Here is a 15,022-nt window from a genome sequence, read left to right on the forward strand (position 1 = left end):
TGCCAAATGAAGCACTTCGAAAAGCTTACAGCACCTGGTATTCCCAGGCGGTCTCCCATCCAAGTACTAACCAGGCCCGACCCTGCTTTACTTCCGAGTTCAGATGAGATCGGGCATTTCCAGGGTGGTATGGCCGTAAGCGAAAGAGGCTGTCAAGCGTTGGCTATTTAAATCAGCTGCCAAATGAAGCACTTCGAAAAGCTTACAGCACCTGGTATTCCCAGGCGGTCTCCCATCCAAGTACTAACCAGGCCCGACCCTGCTTTACTTCCGAGTTCAGATGAGATCGGGCATTTCCAGGGTGGTATGGCCGTAAGCGAAAGAGGCTGTCAAGCGTTGGCTATTTAAATCAGCTGCCAAATGAAGCACTTCGAAAAGCTTACAGCACCTGGTATTCCCAGGCGGTCTCCCATCCAAGTACTAACCAGGCCCGACCCTGCTTTACTTCCGAGTTCAGATGAGATCGGGCATTTCCAGGGTGGTATGGCCGTAAGCGAAAGAGGCTGTCAAGCGTTGGCTATTTAAATCAGCTGCCAAATGAAGCACTTCGAAAAGCTTACAGCACCTGGTATTCCCAGGCGGTCTCCCATCCAAGTACTAACCAGGCCCGACCCTGCTTTACTTCCGAGTTCAGATGAGATCGGGCATTTCCAGGGTGGTATGGCCGTAAGCGAAAGAGGCTGTCAAGCGTTGGCTATTTAAATCAGCTGCCAAATGAAGCACTTCGAAAAGCTTACAGCACCTGGTATTCCCAGGCGGTCTCCCATCCAAGTACTAACCAGGCCCGACCCTGCTTTACTTCCGAGTTCAGATGAGATCGGGCATTTCCAGGGTGGTATGGCCGTAAGCGAAAGAGGCTGTCAAGCGTTGGCTATTTAAATCAGCTGCCAAATGAAGCACTTCGAAAAGCTTACAGCACCTGGTATTCCCAGGCGGTCTCCCATCCAAGTACTAACCAGGCCCGACCCTGCTTTACTTCCGAGTTCAGATGAGATCGGGCATTTCCAGGGTGGTATGGCCGTAAGCGAAAGAGGCTGTCAAGCGTTGGCTATTTAAATCAGCTGCCAAATGAAGCACTTCGAAAAGCTTACAGCACCTGGTATTCCCAGGCGGTCTCCCATCCAAGTACTAACCAGGCCCGACCCTGCTTTACTTCCGAGTTCAGATGAGATCGGGCATTTCCAGGGTGGTATGGCCGTAAGCGAAAGAGGCTGTCAAGCGTTGGCTATTTAAATCAGCTGCCAAATGAAGCACTTCGAAAAGCTTACAGCACCTGGTATTCCCAGGCGGTCTCCCATCCAAGTACTAACCAGGCCCGACCCTGCTTTACTTCCGAGTTCAGATGAGATCGGGCATTTCCAGGGTGGTATGGCCGTAAGCGAAAGAGGCTGTCAAGCGTTGGCTATTTAAATCAGCTGCCAAATGAAGCACTTCGAAAAGCTTACAGCACCTGGTATTCCCAGGCGGTCTCCCATCCAAGTACTAACCAGGCCCGACCCTGCTTTACTTCCGAGTTCAGATGAGATCGGGCATTTCCAGGGTGGTATGGCCGTAAGCGAAAGAGGCTGTCAAGCGTTGGCTATTTAAATCAGCTGCCAAATGAAGCACTTCGAAAAGCTTACAGCACCTGGTATTCCCAGGCGGTCTCCCATCCAAGTACTAACCAGGCCCGACCCTGCTTTACTTCCGAGTTCAGATGAGATCGGGCATTTCCAGGGTGGTATGGCCGTAAGCGAAAGAGGCTGTCAAGCGTTGGCTATTTAAATCAGCTGCCAAATGAAGCACTTCGAAAAGCTTACAGCACCTGGTATTCCCAGGCGGTCTCCCATCCAAGTACTAACCAGGCCCGACCCTGCTTTACTTCCGAGTTCAGATGAGATCGGGCATTTCCAGGGTGGTATGGCCGTAAGCGAAAGAGGCTGTCAAGCGTTGGCTATTTAAATCAGCTGCCAAATGAAGCACTTCGAAAAGCTTACAGCACCTGGTATTCCCAGGCGGTCTCCCATCCAAGTACTAACCAGGCCCGACCCTGCTTTACTTCCGAGTTCAGATGAGATCGGGCATTTCCAGGGTGGTATGGCCGTAAGCGAAAGAGGCTGTCAAGCGTTGGCTATTTAAATCAGCTGCCAAATGAAGCACTTCGAAAAGCTTACAGCACCTGGTATTCCCAGGCGGTCTCCCATCCAAGTACTAACCAGGCCCGACCCTGCTTTACTTCCGAGTTCAGATGAGATCGGGCATTTCCAGGGTGGTATGGCCGTAAGCGAAAGAGGCTGTCAAGCGTTGGCTATTTAAATCAGCTGCCAAATGAAGCACTTCGAAAAGCTTACAGCACCTGGTATTCCCAGGCGGTCTCCCATCCAAGTACTAACCAGGCCCGACCCTGCTTTACTTCCGAGTTCAGATGAGATCGGGCATTTCCAGGGTGGTATGGCCGTAAGCGAAAGAGGCTGTCAAGCGTTGGCTATTTAAATCAGCTGCCAAATGAAGCACTTCGAAAAGCTTACAGCACCTGGTATTCCCAGGCGGTCTCCCATCCAAGTACTAACCAGGCCCGACCCTGCTTTACTTCCGAGTTCAGATGAGATCGGGCATTTCCAGGGTGGTATGGCCGTAAGCGAAAGAGGCTGTCAAGCGTTGGCTATTTAAATCAGCTGCCAAATGAAGCACTTCGAAAAGCTTACAGCACCTGGTATTCCCAGGCGGTCTCCCATCCAAGTACTAACCAGGCCCGACCCTGCTTTACTTCCGAGTTCAGATGAGATCGGGCATTTCCAGGGTGGTATGGCCGTAAGCGAAAGAGGCTGTCAAGCGTTGGCTATTTAAATCAGCTGCCAAATGAAGCACTTCGAAAAGCTTACAGCACCTGGTATTCCCAGGCGGTCTCCCATCCAAGTACTAACCAGGCCCGACCCTGCTTTACTTCCGAGTTCAGATGAGATCGGGCATTTCCAGGGTGGTATGGCCGTAAGCGAAAGAGGCTGTCAAGCGTTGGCTATTTAAATCAGCTGCCAAATGAAGCACTTCGAAAAGCTTACAGCACCTGGTATTCCCAGGCGGTCTCCCATCCAAGTACTAACCAGGCCCGACCCTGCTTTACTTCCGAGTTCAGATGAGATCGGGCATTTCCAGGGTGGTATGGCCGTAAGCGAAAGAGGCTGTCAAGCGTTGGCTATTTAAATCAGCTGCCAAATGAAGCACTTCGAAAAGCTTACAGCACCTGGTATTCCCAGGCGGTCTCCCATCCAAGTACTAACCAGGCCCGACCCTGCTTTACTTCCGAGTTCAGATGAGATCGGGCATTTCCAGGGTGGTATGGCCGTAAGCGAAAGAGGCTGTCAAGCGTTGGCTATTTAAATCAGCTGCCAAATGAAGCACTTCGAAAAGCTTACAGCACCTGGTATTCCCAGGCGGTCTCCCATCCAAGTACTAACCAGGCCCGACCCTGCTTTACTTCCGAGTTCAGATGAGATCGGGCATTTCCAGGGTGGTATGGCCGTAAGCGAAAGAGGCTGTCAAGCGTTGGCTATTTAAATCAGCTGCCAAATGAAGCACTTCGAAAAGCTTACAGCACCTGGTATTCCCAGGCGGTCTCCCATCCAAGTACTAACCAGGCCCSACCCTGCTTTACTTCCGAGTTCAGATGAGATCGGGCATTTCCAGGGTGGTATGGCCGTAAGCGAAAGAGGCTGTCAAGCGTTGGCTATTTAAATCAGCTGCCAAATGAAGCACTTCGAAAAGCTTACAGCACCTGGTATTCCCAGGCGGTCTCCCATCCAAGTACTAACCAGGCCCGACCCTGCTTTACTTCCGAGTTCAGATGAGATCGGGCATTTCCAGGGTGGTATGGCCGTAAGCGAAAGAGGCTGTCAAGCGTTGGCTATTTAAATCAGCTGCCAAATGAAGCACTTCGAAAAGCTTACAGCACCTGGTATTCCCAGGCGGTCTCCCATCCAAGTACTAACCAGGCCCGACCCTGCTTTACTTCCGAGTTCAGATGAGATCGGGCATTTCCAGGGTGGTATGGCCGTAAGCGAAAGAGGCTGTCAAGCGTTGGCTATTTAAATCAGCTGCCAAATGAAGCACTTCGAAAAGCTTACAGCACCTGGTATTCCCAGGCGGTCTCCCATCCAAGTACTAACCAGGCCCGACCCTGCTTTACTTCCGAGTTCAGATGAGATCGGGCATTTCCAGGGTGGTATGGCCGTAAGCGAAAGAGGCTGTCAAGCGTTGGCTATTTAAATCAGCTGCCAAATGAAGCACTTCGAAAAGCTTACAGCACCTGGTATTCCCAGGCGGTCTCCCATCCAAGTACTAACCAGGCCCGACCCTGCTTTACTTCCGAGTTCAGAYGAGATCGGGCATTTCCAGGGTGGTATGGCCGTAAGCGAAAGAGGCTGTCAAGCGTTGGCTATTTAAATCAGCTGCCAAATGAAGCACTTCGAAAAGCTTACAGCACCTGGTATTCCCAGGCGGTCTCCCATCCAAGTACTAACCAGGCCCGACCCTGCTTTACTTCCGAGTTCAGATGAGATCGGGCATTTCCAGGGTGGTATGGCCGTAAGCGAAAGAGGCTGTCAAGCGTTGGCTATTTAAATCAGCTGCCAAATGAAGCACTTCGAAAAGCTTACAGCACCTGGTATTCCCAGGCGGTCTCCCATCCAAGTACTAACCAGGCCCGACCCTGCTTTACTTCCGAGTTCAGATGAGATCGGGCATTTCCAGGGTGGTATGGCCGTAAGCGAAAGAGGCTGTCAAGCGTTGGCTATTTAAATCAGCTGCCAAATGAAGCACTTCGAAAAGCTTACAGCACCTGGTATTCCCAGGCGGTCTCCCATCCAAGTACTAACCAGGCCCGACCCTGCTTTACTTCCGAGTTCAGATGAGATCGGGCATTTCCAGGGTGGTATGGCCGTAAGCGAAAGAGGCTGTCAAGCGTTGGCTATTTAAATCAGCTGCCAAATGAAGCACTTCGAAAAGCTTACAGCACCTGGTATTCCCAGGCGGTCTCCCATCCAAGTACTAACCAGGCCCGACCCTGCTTTACTTCCGAGTTCAGATGAGATCGGGCATTTCCAGGGTGGTATGGCCGTAAGCGAAAGAGGCTGTCAAGCGTTGGCTATTTAAATCAGCTGCCAAATGAAGCACTTCGAAAAGCTTACAGCACCTGGTATTCCCAGGCGGTCTCCCATCCAAGTACTAACCAGGCCCGACCCTGCTTTACTTCCGAGTTCAGATGAGATCGGGCATTTCCAGGGTGGTATGGCCGTAAGCGAAAGAGGCTGTCAAGCGTTGGCTATTTAAATCAGCTGCCAAATGAAGCACTTCGAAAAGCTTACAGCACCTGGTATTCCCAGGCGGTCTCCCATCCAAGTACTAACCAGGCCCGACCCTGCTTTACTTCCGAGTTCAGATGAGATCGGGCATTTCCAGGGTGGTATGGCCGTAAGCGAAAGAGGCTGTCAAGCGTTGGCTATTTAAATCAGCTGCCAAATGAAGCACTTCGAAAAGCTTACAGCACCTGGTATTCCCAGGCGGTCTCCCATCCAAGTACTAACCAGGCCCGACCCTGCTTTACTTCCGAGTTCAGATGAGATCGGGCATTTCCAGGGTGGTATGGCCGTAAGCGAAAGAGGCTGTCAAGCGTTGGCTATTTAAATCAGCTGCCAAATGAAGCACTTCGAAAAGCTTACAGCACCTGGTATTCCCAGGCGGTCTCCCATCCAAGTACTAACCAGGCCCGACCCTGCTTTACTTCCGAGTTCAGATGAGATCGGGCATTTCCAGGGTGGTATGGCCGTAAGCGAAAGAGGCTGTCAAGCGTTGGCTATTTAAATCAGCTGCCAAATGAAGCACTTCGAAAAGCTTACAGCACCTGGTATTCCCAGGCGGTCTCCCATCCAAGTACTAACCAGGCCCGACCCTGCTTTACTTCCGAGTTCAGATGAGATCGGGCATTTCCAGGGTGGTATGGCCGTAAGCGAAAGAGGCTGTCAAGCGTTGGCTATTTAAATCAGCTGCCAAATGAAGCACTTCGAAAAGCTTACAGCACCTGGTATTCCCAGGCGGTCTCCCATCCAAGTACTAACCAGGCCCGACCCTGCTTTACTTCCGAGTTCAGATGAGATCGGGCATTTCCAGGGTGGTATGGCCGTAAGCGAAAGAGGCTGTCAAGCGTTGGCTATTTAAATCAGCTGCCAAATGAAGCACTTCGAAAAGCTTACAGCACCTGGTATTCCCAGGCGGTCTCCCATCCAAGTACTAACCAGGCCCGACCCTGCTTTACTTCCGAGTTCAGATGAGATCGGGCATTTCCAGGGTGGTATGGCCGTAAGCGAAAGAGGCTGTCAAGCGTTGGCTATTTAAATCAGCTGCCAAATGAAGCACTTCGAAAAGCTTACAGCACCTGGTATTCCCAGGCGGTCTCCCATCCAAGTACTAACCAGGCCCGACCCTGCTTTACTTCCGAGTTCAGATGAGATCGGGCATTTCCAGGGTGGTATGGCCGTAAGCGAAAGAGGCTGTCAAGCGTTGGCTATTTAAATCAGCTGCCAAATGAAGCACTTCGAAAAGCTTACAGCACCTGGTATTCCCAGGCGGTCTCCCATCCAAGTACTAACCAGGCCCGACCCTGCTTTACTTCCGAGTTCAGATGAGATCGGGCATTTCCAGGGTGGTATGGCCGTAAGCGAAAGAGGCTGTCAAGCGTTGGCTATTTAAATCAGCTGCCAAATGAAGCACTTCGAAAAGCTTACAGCACCTGGTATTCCCAGGCGGTCTCCCATCCAAGTACTAACCAGGCCCGACCCTGCTTTACTTCCGAGTTCAGATGAGATCGGGCATTTCCAGGGTGGTATGGCCGTAAGCGAAAGAGGCTGTCAAGCGTTGGCTATTTAAATCAGCTGCCAAATGAAGCACTTCGAAAAGCTTACAGCACCTGGTATTCCCAGGCGGTCTCCCATCCAAGTACTAACCAGGCCCGACCCTGCTTTACTTCCGAGTTCAGATGAGATCGGGCATTTCCAGGGTGGTATGGCCGTAAGCGAAAGAGGCTGTCAAGCGTTGGCTATTTAAATCAGCTGCCAAATGAAGCACTTCGAAAAGCTTACAGCACCTGGTATTCCCAGGCGGTCTCCCATCCAAGTACTAACCAGGCCCGACCCTGCTTTACTTCCGAGTTCAGATGAGATCGGGCATTTCCAGGGTGGTATGGCCGTAAGCGAAAGAGGCTGTCAAGCGTTGGCTATTTAAATCAGCTGCCAAATGAAGCACTTCGAAAAGCTYACAGCACCTGGTATTCCCAGGCGGTCTCCCATCCAAGTACTAACCAGGCCCGACCCTGCTTTACTTCCGAGTTCAGATGAGATCGGGCATTTCCAGGGTGGTATGGCCGTAAGCGAAAGAGGCTGTCAAGCGTTGGCTATTTAAATCAGCTGCCAAATGAAGCACTTCGAAAAGCTTACAGCACCTGGTATTCCCAGGCGGTCTCCCATCCAAGTACTAACCAGGCCCGACCCTGCTTTACTTCCGAGTTCAGATGAGATCGGGCATTTCCAGGGTGGTATGGCCGTAAGCGAAAGAGGCTGTCAAGCGTTGGCTATTTAAATCAGCTGCCAAATGAAGCACTTCGAAAAGCTTACAGCACCTGGTATTCCCAGGCGGTCTCCCATCCAAGTACTAACCAGGCCCGACCCTGCTTTACTTCCGAGTTCAGATGAGATCGGGCATTTCCAGGGTGGTATGGCCGTAAGCGAAAGAGGCTGTCAAGCGTTGGCTATTTAAATCAGCTGCCAAATGAAGCACTTCGAAAAGCTTACAGCACCTGGTATTCCCAGGCGGTCTCCCATCCAAGTACTAACCAGGCCCGACCCTGCTTTACTTCCGAGTTCAGATGAGATCGGGCATTTCCAGGGTGGTATGGCCGTAAGCGAAAGAGGCTGTCAAGCGTTGGCTATTTAAATCAGCTGCCAAATGAAGCACTTCGAAAAGCTTACAGCACCTGGTATTCCCAGGCGGTCTCCCATCCAAGTACTAACCAGGCCCGACCCTGCTTTACTTCCGAGTTCAGATGAGATCGGGCATTTCCAGGGTGGTATGGCCGTAAGCGAAAGAGGCTGTCAAGCGTTGGCTATTTAAATCAGCTGCCAAATGAAGCACTTCGAAAAGCTTACAGCACCTGGTATTCCCAGGCGGTCTCCCATCCAAGTACTAACCAGGCCCGACCCTGCTTTACTTCCGAGTTCAGATGAGATCGGGCATTTCCAGGGTGGTATGGCCGTAAGCGAAAGAGGCTGTCAAGCGTTGGCTATTTAAATCAGCTGCCAAATGAAGCACTTCGAAAAGCTTACAGCACCTGGTATTCCCAGGCGGTCTCCCATCCAAGTACTAACCAGGCCCGACCCTGCTTTACTTCCGAGTTCAGATGAGATCGGGCATTTCCAGGGTGGTATGGCCGTAAGCGAAAGAGGCTGTCAAGCGTTGGCTATTTAAATCAGCTGCCAAATGAAGCACTTCGAAAAGCTTACAGCACCTGGTATTCCCAGGCGGTCTCCCATCCAAGTACTAACCAGGCCCGACCCTGCTTTACTTCCGAGTTCAGATGAGATCGGGCATTTCCAGGGTGGTATGGCCGTAAGCGAAAGAGGCTGTCAAGCGTTGGCTATTTAAATCAGCTGCCAAATGAAGCACTTCGAAAAGCTTACAGCACCTGGTATTCCCAGGCGGTCTCCCATCCAAGTACTAACCAGGCCCGACCCTGCTTTACTTCCGAGTTCAGATGAGATCGGGCATTTCCAGGGTGGTATGGCCGTAAGCGAAAGAGGCTGTCAAGCGTTGGCTATTTAAATCAGCTGCCAAATGAAGCACTTCGAAAAGCTTACAGCACCTGGTATTCCCAGGCGGTCTCCCATCCAAGTACTAACCAGGCCCGACCCTGCTTTACTTCCGAGTTCAGATGAGATCGGGCATTTCCAGGGTGGTATGGCCGTAAGCGAAAGAGGCTGTCAAGCGTTGGCTATTTAAATCAGCTGCCAAATGAAGCACTTCGAAAAGCTTACAGCACCTGGTATTCCCAGGCGGTCTCCCATCCAAGTACTAACCAGGCCCGACCCTGCTTTACTTCCGAGTTCAGATGAGATCGGGCATTTCCAGGGTGGTATGGCCGTAAGCGAAAGAGGCTGTCAAGCGTTGGCTATTTAAATCAGCTGCCAAATGAAGCACTTCGAAAAGCTTACAGCACCTGGTATTCCCAGGCGGTCTCCCATCCAAGTACTAACCAGGCCCGACCCTGCTTTACTTCCGAGTTCAGATGAGATCGGGCATTTCCAGGGTGGTATGGCCGTAAGCGAAAGAGGCTGTCAAGCGTTGGCTATTTAAATCAGCTGCCAAATGAAGCACTTCGAAAAGCTTACAGCACCTGGTATTCCCAGGCGGTCTCCCATCCAAGTACTAACCAGGCCCGACCCTGCTTTACTTCCGAGTTCAGATGAGATCGGGCATTTCCAGGGTGGTATGGCCGTAAGCGAAAGAGGCTGTCAAGCGTTGGCTATTTAAATCAGCTGCCAAATGAAGCACTTCGAAAAGCTTACAGCACCTGGTATTCCCAGGCGGTCTCCCATCCAAGTACTAACCAGGCCCGACCCTGCTTTACTTCCGAGTTCAGATGAGATCGGGCATTTCCAGGGTGGTATGGCCGTAAGCGAAAGAGGCTGTCAAGCGTTGGCTATTTAAATCAGCTGCCAAATGAAGCACTTCGAAAAGCTTACAGCACCTGGTATTCCCAGGCGGTCTCCCATCCAAGTACTAACCAGGCCCGACCCTGCTTTACTTCCGAGTTCAGATGAGATCGGGCATTTCCAGGGTGGTATGGCCGTAAGCGAAAGAGGCTGTCAAGCGTTGGCTATTTAAATCAGCTGCCAAATGAAGCACTTCGAAAAGCTTACAGCACCTGGTATTCCCAGGCGGTCTCCCATCCAAGTACTAACCAGGCCCGACCCTGCTTTACTTCCGAGTTCAGATGAGATCGGGCATTTCCAGGGTGGTATGGCCGTAAGCGAAAGAGGCTGTCAAGCGTTGGCTATTTAAATCAGCTGCCAAATGAAGCACTTCGAAAAGCTTACAGCACCTGGTATTCCCAGGCGGTCTCCCATCCAAGTACTAACCAGGCCCGACCCTGCTTTACTTCCGAGTTCAGATGAGATCGGGCATTTCCAGGGTGGTATGGCCGTAAGCGAAAGAGGCTGTCAAGCGTTGGCTATTTAAATCAGCTGCCAAATGAAGCACTTCGAAAAGCTTACAGCACCTGGTATTCCCAGGCGGTCTCCCATCCAAGTACTAACCAGGCCCGACCCTGCTTTACTTCCGAGTTCAGATGAGATCGGGCATTTCCAGGGTGGTATGGCCGTAAGCGAAAGAGGCTGTCAAGCGTTGGCTATTTAAATCAGCTGCCAAATGAAGCACTTCGAAAAGCTTACAGCACCTGGTATTCCCAGGCGGTCTCCCATCCAAGTACTAACCAGGCCCGACCCTGCTTTACTTCCGAGTTCAGATGAGATCGGGCATTTCCAGGGTGGTATGGCCGTAAGCGAAAGAGGCTGTCAAGCGTTGGCTATTTAAATCAGCTGCCAAATGAAGCACTTCGAAAAGCTTACAGCACCTGGTATTCCCAGGCGGTCTCCCATCCAAGTACTAACCAGGCCCGACCCTGCTTTACTTCCGAGTTCAGATGAGATCGGGCATTTCCAGGGTGGTATGGCCGTAAGCGAAAGAGGCTGTCAAGCGTTGGCTATTTAAATCAGCTGCCAAATGAAGCACTTCGAAAAGCTTACAGCACCTGGTATTCCCAGGCGGTCTCCCATCCAAGTACTAACCAGGCCCGACCCTGCTTTACTTCCGAGTTCAGATGAGATCGGGCATTTCCAGGGTGGTATGGCCGTAAGCGAAAGAGGCTGTCAAGCGTTGGCTATTTAAATCAGCTGCCAAATGAAGCACTTCGAAAAGCTTACAGCACCTGGTATTCCCAGGCGGTCTCCCATCCAAGTACTAACCAGGCCCGACCCTGCTTTACTTCCGAGTTCAGATGAGATCGGGCATTTCCAGGGTGGTATGGCCGTAAGCGAAAGAGGCTGTCAAGCGTTGGCTATTTAAATCAGCTGCCAAATGAAGCACTTCGAAAAGCTTACAGCACCTGGTATTCCCAGGCGGTCTCCCATCCAAGTACTAACCAGGCCCGACCCTGCTTTACTTCCGAGTTCAGATGAGATCGGGCATTTCCAGGGTGGTATGGCCGTAAGCGAAAGAGGCTGTCAAGCGTTGGCTATTTAAATCAGCTGCCAAATGAAGCACTTCGAAAAGCTTACAGCACCTGGTATTCCCAGGCGGTCTCCCATCCAAGTACTAACCAGGCCCGACCCTGCTTTACTTCCGAGTTCAGATGAGATCGGGCATTTCCAGGGTGGTATGGCCGTAAGCGAAAGAGGCTGTCAAGCGTTGGCTATTTAAATCAGCTGCCAAATGAAGCACTTCGAAAAGCTTACAGCACCTGGTATTCCCAGGCGGTCTCCCATCCAAGTACTAACCAGGCCCGACCCTGCTTTACTTCCGAGTTCAGATGAGATCGGGCATTTCCAGGGTGGTATGGCCGTAAGCGAAAGAGGCTGTCAAGCGTTGGCTATTTAAATCAGCTGCCAAATGAAGCACTTCGAAAAGCTTACAGCACCTGGTATTCCCAGGCGGTCTCCCATCCAAGTACTAACCAGGCCCGACCCTGCTTTACTTCCGAGTTCAGATGAGATCGGGCATTTCCAGGGTGGTATGGCCGTAAGCGAAAGAGGCTGTCAAGCGTTGGCTATTTAAATCAGCTGCCAAATGAAGCACTTCGAAAAGCTTACAGCACCTGGTATTCCCAGGCGGTCTCCCATCCAAGTACTAACCAGGCCCGACCCTGCTTTACTTCCGAGTTCAGATGAGATCGGGCATTTCCAGGGTGGTATGGCCGTAAGCGAAAGAGGCTGTCAAGCGTTGGCTATTTAAATCAGCTGCCAAATGAAGCACTTCGAAAAGCTTACAGCACCTGGTATTCCCAGGCGGTCTCCCATCCAAGTACTAACCAGGCCCGACCCTGCTTTACTTCCGAGTTCAGATGAGATCGGGCATTTCCAGGGTGGTATGGCCGTAAGCGAAAGAGGCTGTCAAGCGTTGGCTATTTAAATCAGCTGCCAAATGAAGCACTTCGAAAAGCTTACAGCACCTGGTATTCCCAGGCGGTCTCCCATCCAAGTACTAACCAGGCCCGACCCTGCTTTACTTCCGAGTTCAGATGAGATCGGGCATTTCCAGGGTGGTATGGCCGTAAGCGAAAGAGGCTGTCAAGCGTTGGCTATTTAAATCAGCTGCCAAATGAAGCACTTCGAAAAGCTTACAGCACCTGGTATTCCCAGGCGGTCTCCCATCCAAGTACTAACCAGGCCCGACCCTGCTTTACTTCCGAGTTCAGATGAGATCGGGCATTTCCAGGGTGGTATGGCCGTAAGCGAAAGAGGCTGTCAAGCGTTGGCTATTTAAATCAGCTGCCAAATGAAGCACTTCGAAAAGCTTACAGCACCTGGTATTCCCAGGCGGTCTCCCATCCAAGTACTAACCAGGCCCGACCCTGCTTTACTTCCGAGTTCAGATGAGATCGGGCATTTCCAGGGTGGTATGGCCGTAAGCGAAAGAGGCTGTCAAGCGTTGGCTATTTAAATCAGCTGCCAAATGAAGCACTTCGAAAAGCTTACAGCACCTGGTATTCCCAGGCGGTCTCCCATCCAAGTACTAACCAGGCCCGACCCTGCTTTACTTCCGAGTTCAGATGAGATCGGGCATTTCCAGGGTGGTATGGCCGTAAGCGAAAGAGGCTGTCAAGCGTTGGCTATTTAAATCAGCTGCCAAATGAAGCACTTCGAAAAGCTTACAGCACCTGGTATTCCCAGGCGGTCTCCCATCCAAGTACTAACCAGGCCCGACCCTGCTTTACTTCCGAGTTCAGATGAGATCGGGCATTTCCAGGGTGGTATGGCCGTAAGCGAAAGAGGCTGTCAAGCGTTGGCTATTTAAATCAGCTGCCAAATGAAGCACTTCGAAAAGCTTACAGCACCTGGTATTCCCAGGCGGTCTCCCATCCAAGTACTAACCAGGCCCGACCCTGCTTTACTTCCGAGTTCAGATGAGATCGGGCATTTCCAGGGTGGTATGGCCGTAAGCGAAAGAGGCTGTCAAGCGTTGGCTATTTAAATCAGCTGCCAAATGAAGCACTTCGAAAAGCTTACAGCACCTGGTATTCCCAGGCGGTCTCCCATCCAAGTACTAACCAGGCCCGACCCTGCTTTACTTCCGAGTTCAGATGAGATCGGGCATTTCCAGGGTGGTATGGCCGTAAGCGAAAGAGGCTGTCAAGCGTTGGCTATTTAAATCAGCTGCCAAATGAAGCACTTCGAAAAGCTTACAGCACCTGGTATTCCCAGGCGGTCTCCCATCCAAGTACTAACCAGGCCCGACCCTGCTTTACTTCCGAGTTCAGATGAGATCGGGCATTTCCAGGGTGGTATGGCCGTAAGCGAAAGAGGCTGTCAAGCGTTGGCTATTTAAATCAGCTGCCAAATGAAGCACTTCGAAAAGCTTACAGCACCTGGTATTCCCAGGCGGTCTCCCATCCAAGTACTAACCAGGCCCGACCCTGCTTTACTTCCGAGTTCAGATGAGATCGGGCATTTCCAGGGTGGTATGGCCGTAAGCGAAAGAGGCTGTCAAGCGTTGGCTATTTAAATCAGCTGCCAAATGAAGCACTTCGAAAAGCTTACAGCACCTGGTATTCCCAGGCGGTCTCCCATCCAAGTACTAACCAGGCCCGACCCTGCTTTACTTCCGAGTTCAGATGAGATCGGGCATTTCCAGGGTGGTATGGCCGTAAGCGAAAGAGGCTGTCAAGCGTTGGCTATTTAAATCAGCTGCCAAATGAAGCACTTCGAAAAGCTTACAGCACCTGGTATTCCCAGGCGGTCTCCCATCCAAGTACTAACCAGGCCCGACCCTGCTTTACTTCCGAGTTCAGATGAGATCGGGCATTTCCAGGGTGGTATGGCCGTAAGCGAAAGAGGCTGTCAAGCGTTGGCTATTTAAATCAGCTGCCAAATGAAGCACTTCGAAAAGCTTACAGCACCTGGTATTCCCAGGCGGTCTCCCATCCAAGTACTAACCAGGCCCGACCCTGCTTTACTTCCGAGTTCAGATGAGATCGGGCATTTCCAGGGTGGTATGGCCGTAAGCGAAAGAGGCTGTCAAGCGTTGGCTATTTAAATCAGCTGCCAAATGAAGCACTTCGAAAAGCTTACAGCACCTGGTATTCCCAGGCGGTCTCCCATCCAAGTACTAACCAGGCCCGACCCTGCTTTACTTCCGAGTTCAGATGAGATCGGGCATTTCCAGGGTGGTATGGCCGTAAGCGAAAGAGGCTGTCAAGCGTTGGCTATTTAAATCAGCTGCCAAATGAAGCACTTCGAAAAGCTTACAGCACCTGGTATTCCCAGGCGGTCTCCCATCCAAGTACTAACCAGGCCCGACCCTGCTTTACTTCCGAGTTCAGATGAGATCGGGCATTTCCAGGGTGGTATGGCCGTAAGCGAAAGAGGCTGTCAAGCGTTGGCTATTTAAATCAGCTGCCAAATGAAGCACTTCGAAAAGCTTACAGCACCTGGTATTCCCAGGCGGTCTCCCATCCAAGTACTAACCAGGCCCGACCCTGCTTTACTTCCGAGTTCAGATGAGATCGGGCATTTCCAGGGTGGTATGGCCGTAAGCGAAAGAGGCTGTCAAGCGTTGGCTATTTAAATCAGCTGCCAAATGAAGCACTTCGAAAAGCTTACAGCACCTGGTATTCCCAGGCGGTCTCCCATCCAAGTACTAACCAGGCCCGACCCTGCTTTACTTCCGAGTTCAGATGAGATCGGGCATTTCCAGGGTGGTATGGCCGTAAGCGAAAGAGGCTGTC

The 15,022-nt window shown here is 51.4% G+C and overlaps 85 non-coding genes across 85 annotated transcripts; all 85 read right to left on the bottom strand.

Moving 5' to 3' along the window:
• Positions 1-22: 22 nt before the first annotated feature.
• Positions 23-141, bottom strand: LOC137491654 (5S ribosomal RNA). The gene has a single exon (XR_011011626.1). It is a non-coding gene; the product is annotated as a 5S ribosomal RNA (ribosomal RNA).
• A 58-nt stretch (positions 142-199) lies between these two features.
• On the bottom strand, positions 200-318 carry LOC137493972 (5S ribosomal RNA). Its single transcript, XR_011013947.2, has one exon. It is a non-coding gene; the product is annotated as a 5S ribosomal RNA (ribosomal RNA).
• A 58-nt stretch (positions 319-376) lies between these two features.
• Positions 377-495, bottom strand: LOC137491655 (5S ribosomal RNA). The gene has a single exon (XR_011011627.1). It is a non-coding gene; the product is annotated as a 5S ribosomal RNA (ribosomal RNA).
• Positions 496-553: 58 nt separating this feature from the next.
• Positions 554-672, bottom strand: LOC137491656 (5S ribosomal RNA). Its single transcript, XR_011011628.1, has one exon. It is a non-coding gene; the product is annotated as a 5S ribosomal RNA (ribosomal RNA).
• Positions 673-730: 58 nt separating this feature from the next.
• Positions 731-849, bottom strand: LOC137494104 (5S ribosomal RNA). Its single transcript, XR_011014079.2, has one exon. It is a non-coding gene; the product is annotated as a 5S ribosomal RNA (ribosomal RNA).
• Positions 850-907: 58 nt separating this feature from the next.
• Positions 908-1,026, bottom strand: LOC137493804 (5S ribosomal RNA). The gene has a single exon (XR_011013778.2). It is a non-coding gene; the product is annotated as a 5S ribosomal RNA (ribosomal RNA).
• A 58-nt stretch (positions 1,027-1,084) lies between these two features.
• LOC137491657 (5S ribosomal RNA) lies at positions 1,085-1,203 on the bottom strand. Its single transcript, XR_011011629.1, has one exon. It is a non-coding gene; the product is annotated as a 5S ribosomal RNA (ribosomal RNA).
• A 58-nt stretch (positions 1,204-1,261) lies between these two features.
• LOC137493681 (5S ribosomal RNA) lies at positions 1,262-1,380 on the bottom strand. The gene has a single exon (XR_011013656.2). It is a non-coding gene; the product is annotated as a 5S ribosomal RNA (ribosomal RNA).
• Positions 1,381-1,438: 58 nt separating this feature from the next.
• On the bottom strand, positions 1,439-1,557 carry LOC137491658 (5S ribosomal RNA). Its single transcript, XR_011011630.1, has one exon. It is a non-coding gene; the product is annotated as a 5S ribosomal RNA (ribosomal RNA).
• A 58-nt stretch (positions 1,558-1,615) lies between these two features.
• LOC137491659 (5S ribosomal RNA) lies at positions 1,616-1,734 on the bottom strand. The gene has a single exon (XR_011011631.1). It is a non-coding gene; the product is annotated as a 5S ribosomal RNA (ribosomal RNA).
• Positions 1,735-1,792: 58 nt separating this feature from the next.
• LOC137493454 (5S ribosomal RNA) lies at positions 1,793-1,911 on the bottom strand. Its single transcript, XR_011013427.2, has one exon. It is a non-coding gene; the product is annotated as a 5S ribosomal RNA (ribosomal RNA).
• Positions 1,912-1,969: 58 nt separating this feature from the next.
• On the bottom strand, positions 1,970-2,088 carry LOC137493996 (5S ribosomal RNA). The gene has a single exon (XR_011013971.2). It is a non-coding gene; the product is annotated as a 5S ribosomal RNA (ribosomal RNA).
• A 58-nt stretch (positions 2,089-2,146) lies between these two features.
• Positions 2,147-2,265, bottom strand: LOC137491660 (5S ribosomal RNA). Its single transcript, XR_011011632.1, has one exon. It is a non-coding gene; the product is annotated as a 5S ribosomal RNA (ribosomal RNA).
• Positions 2,266-2,323: 58 nt separating this feature from the next.
• Positions 2,324-2,442, bottom strand: LOC137493805 (5S ribosomal RNA). Its single transcript, XR_011013779.2, has one exon. It is a non-coding gene; the product is annotated as a 5S ribosomal RNA (ribosomal RNA).
• A 58-nt stretch (positions 2,443-2,500) lies between these two features.
• Positions 2,501-2,619, bottom strand: LOC137491662 (5S ribosomal RNA). The gene has a single exon (XR_011011634.1). It is a non-coding gene; the product is annotated as a 5S ribosomal RNA (ribosomal RNA).
• Positions 2,620-2,677: 58 nt separating this feature from the next.
• Positions 2,678-2,796, bottom strand: LOC137491663 (5S ribosomal RNA). Its single transcript, XR_011011635.1, has one exon. It is a non-coding gene; the product is annotated as a 5S ribosomal RNA (ribosomal RNA).
• A 58-nt stretch (positions 2,797-2,854) lies between these two features.
• LOC137491664 (5S ribosomal RNA) lies at positions 2,855-2,973 on the bottom strand. The gene has a single exon (XR_011011636.1). It is a non-coding gene; the product is annotated as a 5S ribosomal RNA (ribosomal RNA).
• A 58-nt stretch (positions 2,974-3,031) lies between these two features.
• On the bottom strand, positions 3,032-3,150 carry LOC137491757 (5S ribosomal RNA). Its single transcript, XR_011011729.1, has one exon. It is a non-coding gene; the product is annotated as a 5S ribosomal RNA (ribosomal RNA).
• Positions 3,151-3,208: 58 nt separating this feature from the next.
• LOC137493676 (5S ribosomal RNA) lies at positions 3,209-3,327 on the bottom strand. The gene has a single exon (XR_011013651.2). It is a non-coding gene; the product is annotated as a 5S ribosomal RNA (ribosomal RNA).
• Positions 3,328-3,385: 58 nt separating this feature from the next.
• Positions 3,386-3,504, bottom strand: LOC137493491 (5S ribosomal RNA). The gene has a single exon (XR_011013463.2). It is a non-coding gene; the product is annotated as a 5S ribosomal RNA (ribosomal RNA).
• A 58-nt stretch (positions 3,505-3,562) lies between these two features.
• Positions 3,563-3,681, bottom strand: LOC137491758 (5S ribosomal RNA). Its single transcript, XR_011011730.2, has one exon. It is a non-coding gene; the product is annotated as a 5S ribosomal RNA (ribosomal RNA).
• Positions 3,682-3,739: 58 nt separating this feature from the next.
• Positions 3,740-3,858, bottom strand: LOC137491759 (5S ribosomal RNA). Its single transcript, XR_011011731.1, has one exon. It is a non-coding gene; the product is annotated as a 5S ribosomal RNA (ribosomal RNA).
• Positions 3,859-3,916: 58 nt separating this feature from the next.
• LOC137493868 (5S ribosomal RNA) lies at positions 3,917-4,035 on the bottom strand. Its single transcript, XR_011013843.2, has one exon. It is a non-coding gene; the product is annotated as a 5S ribosomal RNA (ribosomal RNA).
• A 58-nt stretch (positions 4,036-4,093) lies between these two features.
• Positions 4,094-4,212, bottom strand: LOC137491760 (5S ribosomal RNA). Its single transcript, XR_011011732.1, has one exon. It is a non-coding gene; the product is annotated as a 5S ribosomal RNA (ribosomal RNA).
• A 58-nt stretch (positions 4,213-4,270) lies between these two features.
• LOC137491762 (5S ribosomal RNA) lies at positions 4,271-4,389 on the bottom strand. The gene has a single exon (XR_011011734.2). It is a non-coding gene; the product is annotated as a 5S ribosomal RNA (ribosomal RNA).
• A 58-nt stretch (positions 4,390-4,447) lies between these two features.
• On the bottom strand, positions 4,448-4,566 carry LOC137493756 (5S ribosomal RNA). Its single transcript, XR_011013731.2, has one exon. It is a non-coding gene; the product is annotated as a 5S ribosomal RNA (ribosomal RNA).
• Positions 4,567-4,624: 58 nt separating this feature from the next.
• LOC137493666 (5S ribosomal RNA) lies at positions 4,625-4,743 on the bottom strand. Its single transcript, XR_011013641.2, has one exon. It is a non-coding gene; the product is annotated as a 5S ribosomal RNA (ribosomal RNA).
• Positions 4,744-4,801: 58 nt separating this feature from the next.
• Positions 4,802-4,920, bottom strand: LOC137491763 (5S ribosomal RNA). The gene has a single exon (XR_011011735.1). It is a non-coding gene; the product is annotated as a 5S ribosomal RNA (ribosomal RNA).
• Positions 4,921-4,978: 58 nt separating this feature from the next.
• On the bottom strand, positions 4,979-5,097 carry LOC137491764 (5S ribosomal RNA). Its single transcript, XR_011011736.1, has one exon. It is a non-coding gene; the product is annotated as a 5S ribosomal RNA (ribosomal RNA).
• A 58-nt stretch (positions 5,098-5,155) lies between these two features.
• LOC137491765 (5S ribosomal RNA) lies at positions 5,156-5,274 on the bottom strand. The gene has a single exon (XR_011011737.1). It is a non-coding gene; the product is annotated as a 5S ribosomal RNA (ribosomal RNA).
• Positions 5,275-5,332: 58 nt separating this feature from the next.
• On the bottom strand, positions 5,333-5,451 carry LOC137491766 (5S ribosomal RNA). Its single transcript, XR_011011738.1, has one exon. It is a non-coding gene; the product is annotated as a 5S ribosomal RNA (ribosomal RNA).
• A 58-nt stretch (positions 5,452-5,509) lies between these two features.
• LOC137493973 (5S ribosomal RNA) lies at positions 5,510-5,628 on the bottom strand. Its single transcript, XR_011013948.2, has one exon. It is a non-coding gene; the product is annotated as a 5S ribosomal RNA (ribosomal RNA).
• A 58-nt stretch (positions 5,629-5,686) lies between these two features.
• On the bottom strand, positions 5,687-5,805 carry LOC137491767 (5S ribosomal RNA). Its single transcript, XR_011011739.1, has one exon. It is a non-coding gene; the product is annotated as a 5S ribosomal RNA (ribosomal RNA).
• Positions 5,806-5,863: 58 nt separating this feature from the next.
• On the bottom strand, positions 5,864-5,982 carry LOC137491768 (5S ribosomal RNA). The gene has a single exon (XR_011011740.1). It is a non-coding gene; the product is annotated as a 5S ribosomal RNA (ribosomal RNA).
• Positions 5,983-6,040: 58 nt separating this feature from the next.
• LOC137494105 (5S ribosomal RNA) lies at positions 6,041-6,159 on the bottom strand. The gene has a single exon (XR_011014080.2). It is a non-coding gene; the product is annotated as a 5S ribosomal RNA (ribosomal RNA).
• Positions 6,160-6,217: 58 nt separating this feature from the next.
• Positions 6,218-6,336, bottom strand: LOC137493807 (5S ribosomal RNA). Its single transcript, XR_011013781.2, has one exon. It is a non-coding gene; the product is annotated as a 5S ribosomal RNA (ribosomal RNA).
• A 58-nt stretch (positions 6,337-6,394) lies between these two features.
• Positions 6,395-6,513, bottom strand: LOC137491769 (5S ribosomal RNA). Its single transcript, XR_011011741.1, has one exon. It is a non-coding gene; the product is annotated as a 5S ribosomal RNA (ribosomal RNA).
• A 58-nt stretch (positions 6,514-6,571) lies between these two features.
• Positions 6,572-6,690, bottom strand: LOC137493682 (5S ribosomal RNA). Its single transcript, XR_011013657.2, has one exon. It is a non-coding gene; the product is annotated as a 5S ribosomal RNA (ribosomal RNA).
• Positions 6,691-6,748: 58 nt separating this feature from the next.
• Positions 6,749-6,867, bottom strand: LOC137491770 (5S ribosomal RNA). Its single transcript, XR_011011742.1, has one exon. It is a non-coding gene; the product is annotated as a 5S ribosomal RNA (ribosomal RNA).
• Positions 6,868-6,925: 58 nt separating this feature from the next.
• On the bottom strand, positions 6,926-7,044 carry LOC137491771 (5S ribosomal RNA). The gene has a single exon (XR_011011743.1). It is a non-coding gene; the product is annotated as a 5S ribosomal RNA (ribosomal RNA).
• Positions 7,045-7,102: 58 nt separating this feature from the next.
• LOC137493456 (5S ribosomal RNA) lies at positions 7,103-7,221 on the bottom strand. Its single transcript, XR_011013429.2, has one exon. It is a non-coding gene; the product is annotated as a 5S ribosomal RNA (ribosomal RNA).
• A 58-nt stretch (positions 7,222-7,279) lies between these two features.
• On the bottom strand, positions 7,280-7,398 carry LOC137493998 (5S ribosomal RNA). Its single transcript, XR_011013973.2, has one exon. It is a non-coding gene; the product is annotated as a 5S ribosomal RNA (ribosomal RNA).
• Positions 7,399-7,456: 58 nt separating this feature from the next.
• On the bottom strand, positions 7,457-7,575 carry LOC137491773 (5S ribosomal RNA). The gene has a single exon (XR_011011745.1). It is a non-coding gene; the product is annotated as a 5S ribosomal RNA (ribosomal RNA).
• Positions 7,576-7,633: 58 nt separating this feature from the next.
• Positions 7,634-7,752, bottom strand: LOC137493808 (5S ribosomal RNA). The gene has a single exon (XR_011013782.2). It is a non-coding gene; the product is annotated as a 5S ribosomal RNA (ribosomal RNA).
• A 58-nt stretch (positions 7,753-7,810) lies between these two features.
• Positions 7,811-7,929, bottom strand: LOC137491774 (5S ribosomal RNA). The gene has a single exon (XR_011011746.1). It is a non-coding gene; the product is annotated as a 5S ribosomal RNA (ribosomal RNA).
• A 58-nt stretch (positions 7,930-7,987) lies between these two features.
• On the bottom strand, positions 7,988-8,106 carry LOC137491775 (5S ribosomal RNA). Its single transcript, XR_011011747.1, has one exon. It is a non-coding gene; the product is annotated as a 5S ribosomal RNA (ribosomal RNA).
• A 58-nt stretch (positions 8,107-8,164) lies between these two features.
• LOC137491776 (5S ribosomal RNA) lies at positions 8,165-8,283 on the bottom strand. Its single transcript, XR_011011748.1, has one exon. It is a non-coding gene; the product is annotated as a 5S ribosomal RNA (ribosomal RNA).
• Positions 8,284-8,341: 58 nt separating this feature from the next.
• LOC137493515 (5S ribosomal RNA) lies at positions 8,342-8,460 on the bottom strand. Its single transcript, XR_011013487.2, has one exon. It is a non-coding gene; the product is annotated as a 5S ribosomal RNA (ribosomal RNA).
• Positions 8,461-8,518: 58 nt separating this feature from the next.
• On the bottom strand, positions 8,519-8,637 carry LOC137491777 (5S ribosomal RNA). The gene has a single exon (XR_011011749.1). It is a non-coding gene; the product is annotated as a 5S ribosomal RNA (ribosomal RNA).
• A 58-nt stretch (positions 8,638-8,695) lies between these two features.
• On the bottom strand, positions 8,696-8,814 carry LOC137491778 (5S ribosomal RNA). Its single transcript, XR_011011750.1, has one exon. It is a non-coding gene; the product is annotated as a 5S ribosomal RNA (ribosomal RNA).
• Positions 8,815-8,872: 58 nt separating this feature from the next.
• On the bottom strand, positions 8,873-8,991 carry LOC137491779 (5S ribosomal RNA). Its single transcript, XR_011011751.1, has one exon. It is a non-coding gene; the product is annotated as a 5S ribosomal RNA (ribosomal RNA).
• A 58-nt stretch (positions 8,992-9,049) lies between these two features.
• On the bottom strand, positions 9,050-9,168 carry LOC137494147 (5S ribosomal RNA). Its single transcript, XR_011014122.2, has one exon. It is a non-coding gene; the product is annotated as a 5S ribosomal RNA (ribosomal RNA).
• A 58-nt stretch (positions 9,169-9,226) lies between these two features.
• Positions 9,227-9,345, bottom strand: LOC137491780 (5S ribosomal RNA). The gene has a single exon (XR_011011752.1). It is a non-coding gene; the product is annotated as a 5S ribosomal RNA (ribosomal RNA).
• Positions 9,346-9,403: 58 nt separating this feature from the next.
• On the bottom strand, positions 9,404-9,522 carry LOC137492828 (5S ribosomal RNA). Its single transcript, XR_011012801.2, has one exon. It is a non-coding gene; the product is annotated as a 5S ribosomal RNA (ribosomal RNA).
• Positions 9,523-9,580: 58 nt separating this feature from the next.
• LOC137491781 (5S ribosomal RNA) lies at positions 9,581-9,699 on the bottom strand. Its single transcript, XR_011011753.1, has one exon. It is a non-coding gene; the product is annotated as a 5S ribosomal RNA (ribosomal RNA).
• A 58-nt stretch (positions 9,700-9,757) lies between these two features.
• LOC137491782 (5S ribosomal RNA) lies at positions 9,758-9,876 on the bottom strand. The gene has a single exon (XR_011011754.1). It is a non-coding gene; the product is annotated as a 5S ribosomal RNA (ribosomal RNA).
• Positions 9,877-9,934: 58 nt separating this feature from the next.
• Positions 9,935-10,053, bottom strand: LOC137493640 (5S ribosomal RNA). Its single transcript, XR_011013615.2, has one exon. It is a non-coding gene; the product is annotated as a 5S ribosomal RNA (ribosomal RNA).
• Positions 10,054-10,111: 58 nt separating this feature from the next.
• On the bottom strand, positions 10,112-10,230 carry LOC137491784 (5S ribosomal RNA). Its single transcript, XR_011011756.1, has one exon. It is a non-coding gene; the product is annotated as a 5S ribosomal RNA (ribosomal RNA).
• A 58-nt stretch (positions 10,231-10,288) lies between these two features.
• On the bottom strand, positions 10,289-10,407 carry LOC137491785 (5S ribosomal RNA). Its single transcript, XR_011011757.1, has one exon. It is a non-coding gene; the product is annotated as a 5S ribosomal RNA (ribosomal RNA).
• A 58-nt stretch (positions 10,408-10,465) lies between these two features.
• On the bottom strand, positions 10,466-10,584 carry LOC137491786 (5S ribosomal RNA). The gene has a single exon (XR_011011758.1). It is a non-coding gene; the product is annotated as a 5S ribosomal RNA (ribosomal RNA).
• Positions 10,585-10,642: 58 nt separating this feature from the next.
• LOC137492829 (5S ribosomal RNA) lies at positions 10,643-10,761 on the bottom strand. Its single transcript, XR_011012802.2, has one exon. It is a non-coding gene; the product is annotated as a 5S ribosomal RNA (ribosomal RNA).
• Positions 10,762-10,819: 58 nt separating this feature from the next.
• On the bottom strand, positions 10,820-10,938 carry LOC137491787 (5S ribosomal RNA). The gene has a single exon (XR_011011759.1). It is a non-coding gene; the product is annotated as a 5S ribosomal RNA (ribosomal RNA).
• A 58-nt stretch (positions 10,939-10,996) lies between these two features.
• LOC137493423 (5S ribosomal RNA) lies at positions 10,997-11,115 on the bottom strand. Its single transcript, XR_011013396.2, has one exon. It is a non-coding gene; the product is annotated as a 5S ribosomal RNA (ribosomal RNA).
• Positions 11,116-11,173: 58 nt separating this feature from the next.
• On the bottom strand, positions 11,174-11,292 carry LOC137492685 (5S ribosomal RNA). The gene has a single exon (XR_011012658.1). It is a non-coding gene; the product is annotated as a 5S ribosomal RNA (ribosomal RNA).
• A 58-nt stretch (positions 11,293-11,350) lies between these two features.
• LOC137493422 (5S ribosomal RNA) lies at positions 11,351-11,469 on the bottom strand. Its single transcript, XR_011013395.2, has one exon. It is a non-coding gene; the product is annotated as a 5S ribosomal RNA (ribosomal RNA).
• A 58-nt stretch (positions 11,470-11,527) lies between these two features.
• On the bottom strand, positions 11,528-11,646 carry LOC137493420 (5S ribosomal RNA). Its single transcript, XR_011013393.2, has one exon. It is a non-coding gene; the product is annotated as a 5S ribosomal RNA (ribosomal RNA).
• Positions 11,647-11,704: 58 nt separating this feature from the next.
• Positions 11,705-11,823, bottom strand: LOC137493419 (5S ribosomal RNA). Its single transcript, XR_011013392.2, has one exon. It is a non-coding gene; the product is annotated as a 5S ribosomal RNA (ribosomal RNA).
• A 58-nt stretch (positions 11,824-11,881) lies between these two features.
• On the bottom strand, positions 11,882-12,000 carry LOC137492684 (5S ribosomal RNA). Its single transcript, XR_011012657.1, has one exon. It is a non-coding gene; the product is annotated as a 5S ribosomal RNA (ribosomal RNA).
• A 58-nt stretch (positions 12,001-12,058) lies between these two features.
• On the bottom strand, positions 12,059-12,177 carry LOC137493418 (5S ribosomal RNA). Its single transcript, XR_011013391.2, has one exon. It is a non-coding gene; the product is annotated as a 5S ribosomal RNA (ribosomal RNA).
• Positions 12,178-12,235: 58 nt separating this feature from the next.
• Positions 12,236-12,354, bottom strand: LOC137493417 (5S ribosomal RNA). The gene has a single exon (XR_011013390.2). It is a non-coding gene; the product is annotated as a 5S ribosomal RNA (ribosomal RNA).
• Positions 12,355-12,412: 58 nt separating this feature from the next.
• LOC137493416 (5S ribosomal RNA) lies at positions 12,413-12,531 on the bottom strand. Its single transcript, XR_011013389.2, has one exon. It is a non-coding gene; the product is annotated as a 5S ribosomal RNA (ribosomal RNA).
• A 58-nt stretch (positions 12,532-12,589) lies between these two features.
• Positions 12,590-12,708, bottom strand: LOC137492683 (5S ribosomal RNA). Its single transcript, XR_011012656.1, has one exon. It is a non-coding gene; the product is annotated as a 5S ribosomal RNA (ribosomal RNA).
• Positions 12,709-12,766: 58 nt separating this feature from the next.
• Positions 12,767-12,885, bottom strand: LOC137493414 (5S ribosomal RNA). The gene has a single exon (XR_011013387.2). It is a non-coding gene; the product is annotated as a 5S ribosomal RNA (ribosomal RNA).
• A 58-nt stretch (positions 12,886-12,943) lies between these two features.
• LOC137493413 (5S ribosomal RNA) lies at positions 12,944-13,062 on the bottom strand. The gene has a single exon (XR_011013386.2). It is a non-coding gene; the product is annotated as a 5S ribosomal RNA (ribosomal RNA).
• A 58-nt stretch (positions 13,063-13,120) lies between these two features.
• Positions 13,121-13,239, bottom strand: LOC137493412 (5S ribosomal RNA). Its single transcript, XR_011013385.2, has one exon. It is a non-coding gene; the product is annotated as a 5S ribosomal RNA (ribosomal RNA).
• Positions 13,240-13,297: 58 nt separating this feature from the next.
• LOC137492681 (5S ribosomal RNA) lies at positions 13,298-13,416 on the bottom strand. The gene has a single exon (XR_011012654.1). It is a non-coding gene; the product is annotated as a 5S ribosomal RNA (ribosomal RNA).
• Positions 13,417-13,474: 58 nt separating this feature from the next.
• On the bottom strand, positions 13,475-13,593 carry LOC137493411 (5S ribosomal RNA). Its single transcript, XR_011013384.2, has one exon. It is a non-coding gene; the product is annotated as a 5S ribosomal RNA (ribosomal RNA).
• A 58-nt stretch (positions 13,594-13,651) lies between these two features.
• On the bottom strand, positions 13,652-13,770 carry LOC137493410 (5S ribosomal RNA). Its single transcript, XR_011013383.2, has one exon. It is a non-coding gene; the product is annotated as a 5S ribosomal RNA (ribosomal RNA).
• Positions 13,771-13,828: 58 nt separating this feature from the next.
• Positions 13,829-13,947, bottom strand: LOC137493409 (5S ribosomal RNA). The gene has a single exon (XR_011013382.2). It is a non-coding gene; the product is annotated as a 5S ribosomal RNA (ribosomal RNA).
• Positions 13,948-14,005: 58 nt separating this feature from the next.
• On the bottom strand, positions 14,006-14,124 carry LOC137492680 (5S ribosomal RNA). The gene has a single exon (XR_011012653.1). It is a non-coding gene; the product is annotated as a 5S ribosomal RNA (ribosomal RNA).
• A 58-nt stretch (positions 14,125-14,182) lies between these two features.
• Positions 14,183-14,301, bottom strand: LOC137491804 (5S ribosomal RNA). Its single transcript, XR_011011776.1, has one exon. It is a non-coding gene; the product is annotated as a 5S ribosomal RNA (ribosomal RNA).
• A 58-nt stretch (positions 14,302-14,359) lies between these two features.
• LOC137491806 (5S ribosomal RNA) lies at positions 14,360-14,478 on the bottom strand. Its single transcript, XR_011011778.1, has one exon. It is a non-coding gene; the product is annotated as a 5S ribosomal RNA (ribosomal RNA).
• A 58-nt stretch (positions 14,479-14,536) lies between these two features.
• On the bottom strand, positions 14,537-14,655 carry LOC137491807 (5S ribosomal RNA). The gene has a single exon (XR_011011779.1). It is a non-coding gene; the product is annotated as a 5S ribosomal RNA (ribosomal RNA).
• A 58-nt stretch (positions 14,656-14,713) lies between these two features.
• Positions 14,714-14,832, bottom strand: LOC137494148 (5S ribosomal RNA). The gene has a single exon (XR_011014123.2). It is a non-coding gene; the product is annotated as a 5S ribosomal RNA (ribosomal RNA).
• A 58-nt stretch (positions 14,833-14,890) lies between these two features.
• LOC137493951 (5S ribosomal RNA) lies at positions 14,891-15,009 on the bottom strand. The gene has a single exon (XR_011013926.2). It is a non-coding gene; the product is annotated as a 5S ribosomal RNA (ribosomal RNA).
• Positions 15,010-15,022: the final 13 nt, after the last annotated feature.

The sequence above is a fragment of the Danio rerio genome, chromosome 4 (assembly GCF_049306965.1).
Source record: "Danio rerio strain Tuebingen ecotype United States chromosome 4, GRCz12tu, whole genome shotgun sequence".
Taxonomy (NCBI): Eukaryota; Metazoa; Chordata; class Actinopteri; order Cypriniformes; family Danionidae; genus Danio; species Danio rerio.